The 8,008-nt window shown below is 32.8% G+C and overlaps 1 pseudogene; it reads left to right on the top strand.

The window, feature by feature from the left end:
- Positions 1-2,880: 2,880 nt before the first annotated feature.
- Positions 2,881-5,664, top strand: LOC149579486 (putative disease resistance protein RGA3; annotated as a pseudogene).
- The last annotated feature ends 2,344 nt before the right edge of the window (positions 5,665-8,008 follow it).

Raw genomic sequence — 8,008 nt, 5'->3', positions numbered from 1 at the left:
TAGTAATAGGAATTGGCTCACTATGGTCATGTGCAAGAAGATCCAAAAAAGCATTTAACTTTCCTCTATATCCTTTCTACAAGGTCTTCACCTTCAACAACAACATGTCTCTTAAGAGATTATTGCAAGTGGGAAAAGTTGCATATTCAATGTAGTTTTAATGGAATCATACACTAATGTGAATGCATGACCATTCAAGATGAAATTGTATGGAAATAAACTTCTGATTTGACCTTTCCCTTACCATAAATCATATTGTTATACTTCCTTCAAGATTTTGTTGTCCTATAACACTTCCTTAACAAACTTTCCAATAATCAATTGAAGTGATGATAAAAAAATCAAAAGCATTTGAGAGGAAGATAAAAATCAATTTCAAAGGGACTTGATTCACTCTCCTTTCTTGAGGGTGCAAATTTTTATCTTCATCAATCCTCTTTTTACATTTTTCCTAAACTAGAGGTAATGGGTTTTGAACACTTGGTTAAGTTGTAAATCTCCTAGAGGTTTTGGAAATGACAGCTCCCATTCATACACAGGTATCCAAGTTTTCTAGTTAAAACAATTCAACAAAACACAAGTAAGCCTTGAGAATGCATAAGTTTATATTTTTTTTCTTTCACTACCATAAGTCTCTATTGATCTTCACATACATCAAGCCTTCCATATGTTACTATAATAATGATTTTCATCAAAATGATGATAATTTTGTATCTCTTATGACCTGCATTCAAAGAAAAGATTGTAAGTATATACACTTAAAAAGATGACTATGTTGTCAATGGGCCCTTGGTCTACTGGTGAAGTTGAATGGCTCACAAAGAGTCCACAAGGGATCAAGTCTTGTTGAGTGCAAGGCCCGAAGACATCACAAGGGATGAGGTTGAGAATGTGCCCTAGGTGAATTTGGTAGCGTGGATGTTCCTTAGTCCTTGGCTCTTAGCCAAAGAGGTTTCAAGCACGCATGGGCATGTATCAAGTACCTAAAATTTGTTTGTGAATGACCTCCATATAAAAAAAAGATGACAATGTTGTATCTCTTATGACTATTTAACATTTTTTATTTATAAATTATTGTATAATATTTATAAAGAGAAGATACTGATAAAAAATAAATAAATTGCGAAGCCTGTCCAAAGAGGAACTCAATTTCTGATTTCTGTATTGTATAGGAAGCTGAAAGTAATTGTATGGTTCCCATTTGCTCTTGTACGAAGAAAGGAATGAGACCTTACACCCATGTGAAGAAAGCATAAATTCAATGTGCTTTGAAATTTGGCCCGTTAGCTTGAGAAGTGTATTTGCAAAAATCGAGAAGTGATCCAAAGTGTCCATCAAGCCACGAATAAAGGTGTCAAAGTGATTAACAAGCAAAGAATAAAGATATTTCATATCCTTGGATTGGTATATGTGCAAGACAATTAAAACCCACTTGATCTGGGTTTATTAAGGGCCCGTTTGGTTTGTGGAATTAGAATGGAATTGACATTTAGAATTCTTAAAAAATTCTAATCCATTGTTTGGGTCCACACAATCGAAATTGGAATTGGAAAAAAGTGGAATCTGGTATCCCCATTTGACCCCCAAAACAAAGATTCCAAATTCCTTCAAAATACTTTTTATTTGGAATTCCCATTTTAATTCCCATTTTAAATCCCATTTTTTGAAAATGAGGATTTCAACTGAAGTAAAATTTAATTGGGTTTGACATCTGGATGCCCATTTTGGGGTACCTTTTTTTGCACTAATTTTTGAAATTTAATTTTTTTAAATGTGGGGAAAATTTTCCGCTATTACTTGCTCATATATTTTCCATTGTTGAGTAATTTATTAGGGTTTTTCCGCCTCATCTGCTCAGTAGTTACTACAAAAAAGTTTGGTGAAATAACTTTTTCACATACATTGTTTCTCAGTTAAATGAATTGTATGTAGGACAAAAACAATCTACTCTATTGATTTTTTTCTGGCATAAAAGTGTTTCTAGGTAAGATTTCGTAAAATTTTAATATAAACATTTAGACTTTGCACCTATGAGTTTGAATGTTGTGATGATCAAATTTTTTATTGGATCTCTACAAATATATATATTTTTAATGGGATGTTTCTGACTCTTATTTCATCAATTCTTGTGATTCAGATTCATTCAACAAGACTTGAACAATATACATATTTCATATAAATAATTATGTGAATTATAATCAATGGTATTTATTTTATAGAACAGGAGTCATAAAAGTTTTAGTATTCATTAGCACAATCTCATCCTCGTCTGTTATGACAATGTTTACTTTCAACATGACTTAATCTTTTTATACTTGTTAAAAATGTTTGAACTTCAACAAACCAAATAAGTATTGAATTGTTTTGCATGATGATAATGCTATAGCTAGACGATAATATTTTGCATGTTATTTTGGCTAGTATTCCAATTCCACAATGTGCAACCAAACGGAGGAAATCTATATTCTCACAATGAATCCTTGGTCAACCAAACAGTCCCAAATTGGATTCCCTAATCATAATATGGATTCCAAATTCTAGGATCCCAAAGCCAGCATTCGGAATATCAATGCTTAATTTATATTCCAGCAACCAAACAAGCCCTAAAAAAACGAGCAAAGATGTTCGAGGGACTTGTTTTGGAACAGGAGCAAAACATTAAGAACCCAATTCGTCTCCTTTTATTAAAGAGGTACTCCACTAACTCTCTTTCCACTCGAGAGCTTCTAAGGAATCTACTCTTTATATAACGTGGGCATATCATCAAATTGGTGTACACTCCATTCCCGAATAAACTTTACCATTACATTGGACCAGAAGCCTGCATTTCTTATAAATATATAGAATTACCAAGTTTATACACGCATTCAAACAAGTTCGAGTTGCATTGCCATTCATTTATGTTCTCTAAATTCAGAGTCTTTTAGAGATCAAATATGGCTTCAGGATTTGCCGTTGCAGTTGCCCAGGGTGTGCTTGGAAAGCTTGGCGAGATTGCCGCTCAGCAAGTATTGAATTAGGCTTCGCTGCTGCTCAACTTCAAAGAGGACTTCAAGTCGTTGCAGAAGAAGTTTAGCCGTTTATGTGGTTATCTACAAGATGTAGATAACCAAAGCGCCCATCACATGTGAGAGATATTGCTCTTGATGCACAAGACATAATTGATGAGTGTGCTGTTGAACATTTGTATAGAAATAGCAGTCAGCTGAAAGCTAGGGTGGGATCTGTTATTCAAGATGGAGAGCATCTCAGGCTATTTCATGATGTATCCCGTTTAGATCAGCCCTCAACAAGTGGTACATCAGATCCAAGAGGAGCCCAGTTCAGAAGAGGCGGTGTCATCTTGAAGGAAGATCCACGAGCAGTGGGCGTGGATGATAAGGCGGCAGAAATAGAGAGATTGTTAGAGCAGCCAGAAGTCCGTGTTGTAGCCGTGGTGGGTATGGACGGGCTTGGAAAGACATTTCTGATGCAGCATCTCTACAAGAGAAGTAAACAGAGGTATGACCATTCTGCCTGGGTCTCTGTATCACGAAATTGTTCTCTTAGAACTATGCAATGTGACGTAGCCAAGCAAATCAATTTGCCAGTAGAGTCTAGTATAAGTGATGTGCTTGTGGCTGATTTGATTCATGGGCATTTAGAGGGGAAAGGTTTATTGATTGTTCTAGATGATGTGTGGGACAGTAGTGTAGAAGGTAACATTATACAAAGGCTTGGTTTTCCCACTGGCAGAAATAACCAGTGTAGGATTGTTATTACTACCAGAAGTAGACAGGTTGCTCCAAACATTAGAGCTCATATCTATGAGATGCAGCAGCTCTCGAAGGAAGACAGTTGGACCCTGTTTTTCCTTTTTGCCTTCCCAACCAGTGCTGAAAATAGCCCCCCCAAGGACCTAGAGAGCTTAGCCCTTCAAATTGTTAAAAAATGTGGAGGAATACCCCTGGCTGTTAAGACGGTCGCAGCATCATTGTCAAATTCTGTGGCCCCAGGGAATTGGGAATGAAAACTGAGACAATTAGAAGATGTTGTAGGGGCAGAGGATCAGATGATGGAAATTCTCAAGCTCAGTTACAAATCTCTTCCTTCCCATCTGAAATGCTGTTTCGCTTACTTTTCTTTCTTTCCCGAGGACACGGGGATAGATTTTATTAGATCCAATAACAGTGAATACATATAACAGGCCTATTTGATATATTTGTGGATAGCAGAAGGTTTTATTCCACAAGAAAATGAGAAAGAGCAGTGCGACATTGGGTTGAATTACTTGCACCAACTTGTAAACTTATGTTTCGTGGAAGTAAACCGAGTTAATTTCTGTTACACCGTGCATGACTTGTTGCGTGATCTAGCTATTAATATAAGCAAAGAACACAAGTGCAAATTTCATCTTGCCTTGCAAGACAGCAGCTGCCGCCAGCTAATTTTGGGTAAGAAAGGTATAACGGATGATGCACTTCCAGAAAGAGCCCTTCATCGTCACCAAATTCTTCGAACTGTTTCCCTCTTTGAGAGTCGAGATATTACTTGCATTCCACAACACCTGTTTCATCGTCTGAGACTACTCCGGGTTCTCGACTTTAGCCGCACTGCCATCTCTGCATTGCCAAACAGTGTTGGAAAATTGAAGCTGCTTAAGGTTTTGAATTTGTCTCAAACAAAGATCACACAAGTGCCGGATTGTGTGAGAAGACTCTCAAGTCTCTTCTGTTCCTCGATGTCTCTGGATGCATTGCCCTCAAACGTCTACCTCTCTGCATAGGTGAGCTAATCTCTCTTTCCCATCTCGATTTAAGAGATTGCTCATATGAACTTCACAGGCATATGCCCAAGGGAATATCACATCTGGTGAGTCTGAGAACACTGAGATCAGATTGCATCCCACTCTCCCCTGAATTCTTGAATGTTCATGACATCCGCAATCTGATCAATCTTCGGGAAATAGCTTTTTCATTAGAAGATGTAGGTGGGTTAAGAATTATAGAAGATGGTGTCCTTGAGCGGCTGGTAAAAATGAGAATTCTTCAAGTACTAAATCATATTCCTTCAAGAGAGGGTGATGTTCTTCCATCATTCCCAGAAAAAATGAATGTCATGAAAGATCTTCAACATCTTAGTCTTCTCCGTTTTTCGGTGCCGAGTTGGATCTGTGGTATGGTAAATCTGACAGTACTCACATTGGAAGAGTGCAGTGATTATCCATCGCTGCAAAACATGCCCAACTTGCATACATTGGGTTTGTATAGAGATTGGAGATGCAGAGAACTGCCGAAGAAGTTTGGAGAGCGTGGGGGATTTCCAAAGCTGGTCAGGCTCTTTATTATAGACTTCCCTCTTTTGGAGGAGTTGCCGGCATTGGAGGAGGGAGCGATGCAGAGTCTGGAAATGCTAGCGATAGCAAACTGCCCGCGGGCGAAGAAACTTGCAGAGGGATTGGAGCGGTTGAGGAGACTGAAGGTCATAGAGGTTGGGCAGGCAAGTGGGGAGTTGGAGGAGAGATTAAAGGAAGGCGAAGAAGATTTCAGTAAAATCAAAGCTCATAATCCGCACATCCAAATAAGGATTTCCTAATAGATGCTTATTCATTCTTTTTGACATTACATATTGCATAAGTGTTTTGTATGTTCTCATTTAATTTAATTTTTTATATTTTTTACTTAATATTTTTGTTTCTAAAAAATATTATTATCTAAATTATGCTATCTAATAGTTTTGTAGGTGATTTTAATTTATTACAGGGACTTTAGTTTAAATAACATTTTCTTAATTAGTAAAGTTTAAGTAAAATAAAATCTTTTGAAAACTGAAGCTCTAATTAATATGCAATTTTATTTTACCAAATTTAAGATAATATTTAGCTAAAATAAATAAAGAATTATATTAGTAAGATACTATTTACTAAATATAAAAGTTTATTTAGAAGTAGATATGACCATCAAAGCATAATTTAAAATATTTTAGAATATAAAAATATTTTACTATGTAAAACTATTAAATTAATAATATGTTATATCGTACAATTATTTTAATAACATGTTTTTCTTTTACAATAACTTGTGATTATATTTTATGAATATTATTTTATATAATTTTTTTTAGTTTAAATAAAATATTATTATTTAAGGTACAACTTAAATAGTTATAATAGTATGAGGACATTTATATTTAATTATAAATAATTTTTAATTATACTTTTTATTAAAAATATATTTTTTTTAAATTAAAAATAAGATTTTTAATGTAAAAGTATAATTCAAAAAATTTGAAAATCAATCAAATTTCATAATATTAATTTAATATTAATCAAATTTAATCAAATTTTTAACTTTATTACTCTATCTACTTAAGCTATTAGCATGACACTATGTGACACTTGTTTCATTTATCTTTAAGTTGTGATCATGATATATCATTTTAAACCTTAAATAATTATATTTGATCATTTCATAATTTATAGATGTTATTAGTAATTTTAAACAAATTTGCAAGTGCCATATGGATGATTTTACATCTTCTTAAAGTAAGTGATTGTAAGAGTATTAATAATTTGTTCAAATTAACAATATTTTCAAATGATACTTATGATTATAAAAAAAATATTGATCATGGAAATGACAAATTATTTATTTTTCTTGTAAAGTATGTAGTTTAAAATAATATAAATTTGTAGGTTTTGAATATGCTTCATGCAAGAAAAGAATAGATTTATATTAAATCCCATCATTATAAATATTTTGTTGTATAAAAATATATTGCTAAATTTTGGTGCAAATATACTTAATTCTTTAAAAAAAAAAAAATTGTGTGTGTTTATGTTTATTATTAGGCTTTTTGTACAATTATATAGGTTTGGCATATGCTCTTACCACTAAGTATGACTTAACTCACAAGTCTCCTACTCAAGTATGACTTAATAGACTAATTCTATGGCCTAATATGTTGGTATGAAAAGGTGTTTAGTGATATCAACTTGATCAATTATATCCATTAGAGGTCTATGATTCAAAAAATAAACTTTATGTACATGCTTAATCATGATTCTAATGTTTCTGCATTTTGTTCTATGATAATTGATATATTGTCCCTTCATGAGATTCTTGTGAATGATTATTATAACCCTTTATATCATTGAAGTTATGGTGTTTATGAACCAATTAAGGGTATTCTTATGGATCTTAAAGTATATAATCTTTACTTTTAAGACCAATTGTATGAAAATTCAATTGAGATTAATAATGAAATGTCTATTTAAGCTATCAATTTCATTATTTTATGTAGTATCAATAAACCTTGACAAAAATGGTGCGATTTTATTTTTGAAACCCATTTAAATATGGAATTCAACTCATAGACTAGTTATATGTTGTTGTTCCTTTAAAGTGTATGAATCCATATATTTACTTCGAATTAATTCCATTTTTTTAGTTTGCATGCTAAAATGTGCATCCCACATTATTTTCTTATTAACACATATAAACCCTAACTACATAACATGTTGAAAATATAATGACATGGACAAGTCAAATGTTATAATAGTTTTTGCCTCTATTCTATTGGTTGACCATTAAAAGATTCCATTTGAATCTTTGAAAGTTCTATATGGAATAACTTATCAACAATGTATCCTTTATTAATCTAGCTTCCAATAATCAACATGTGTCAAGTTCAACATACAACCTCATTAGAAAACAAACCTTATTCTACTGCACTTTATTTATCTTTAATTATTAGTATAATTCATATAAAAATTCATTAGTGAAAATAATTTAGGAGCATTTTTCCTTAATCACTTCTTTGAAGGGTTTTTTTTTGCATCTTTCTTAATCCTTGATTTATGGGTAAATATGGTTCTTATTTTAAAAGATAACTAAGGATTATTTCTATTTTTCCTAGCTCTATTTCTATTTTCCTCCATTTTTTAATTTTACAAAGTTTATATATTATAAATATGCATTCACTTTGAATAATGAGAAGTTATTTCATTTTATTTTTTCTATAAATATTT

This window comes from Cupressus sempervirens, chromosome 1, assembly GCF_028749045.1.
Source record: "Cupressus sempervirens isolate cs-2001-9-10 chromosome 1, ASM2874904v1, whole genome shotgun sequence".
NCBI classification, from domain to species: domain Eukaryota; kingdom Viridiplantae; phylum Streptophyta; class Pinopsida; order Cupressales; family Cupressaceae; genus Cupressus; species Cupressus sempervirens.
Note: the sequence above shows the minus strand (reverse complement) of the source record. Positions and strands in the feature narration are given on the sequence as shown.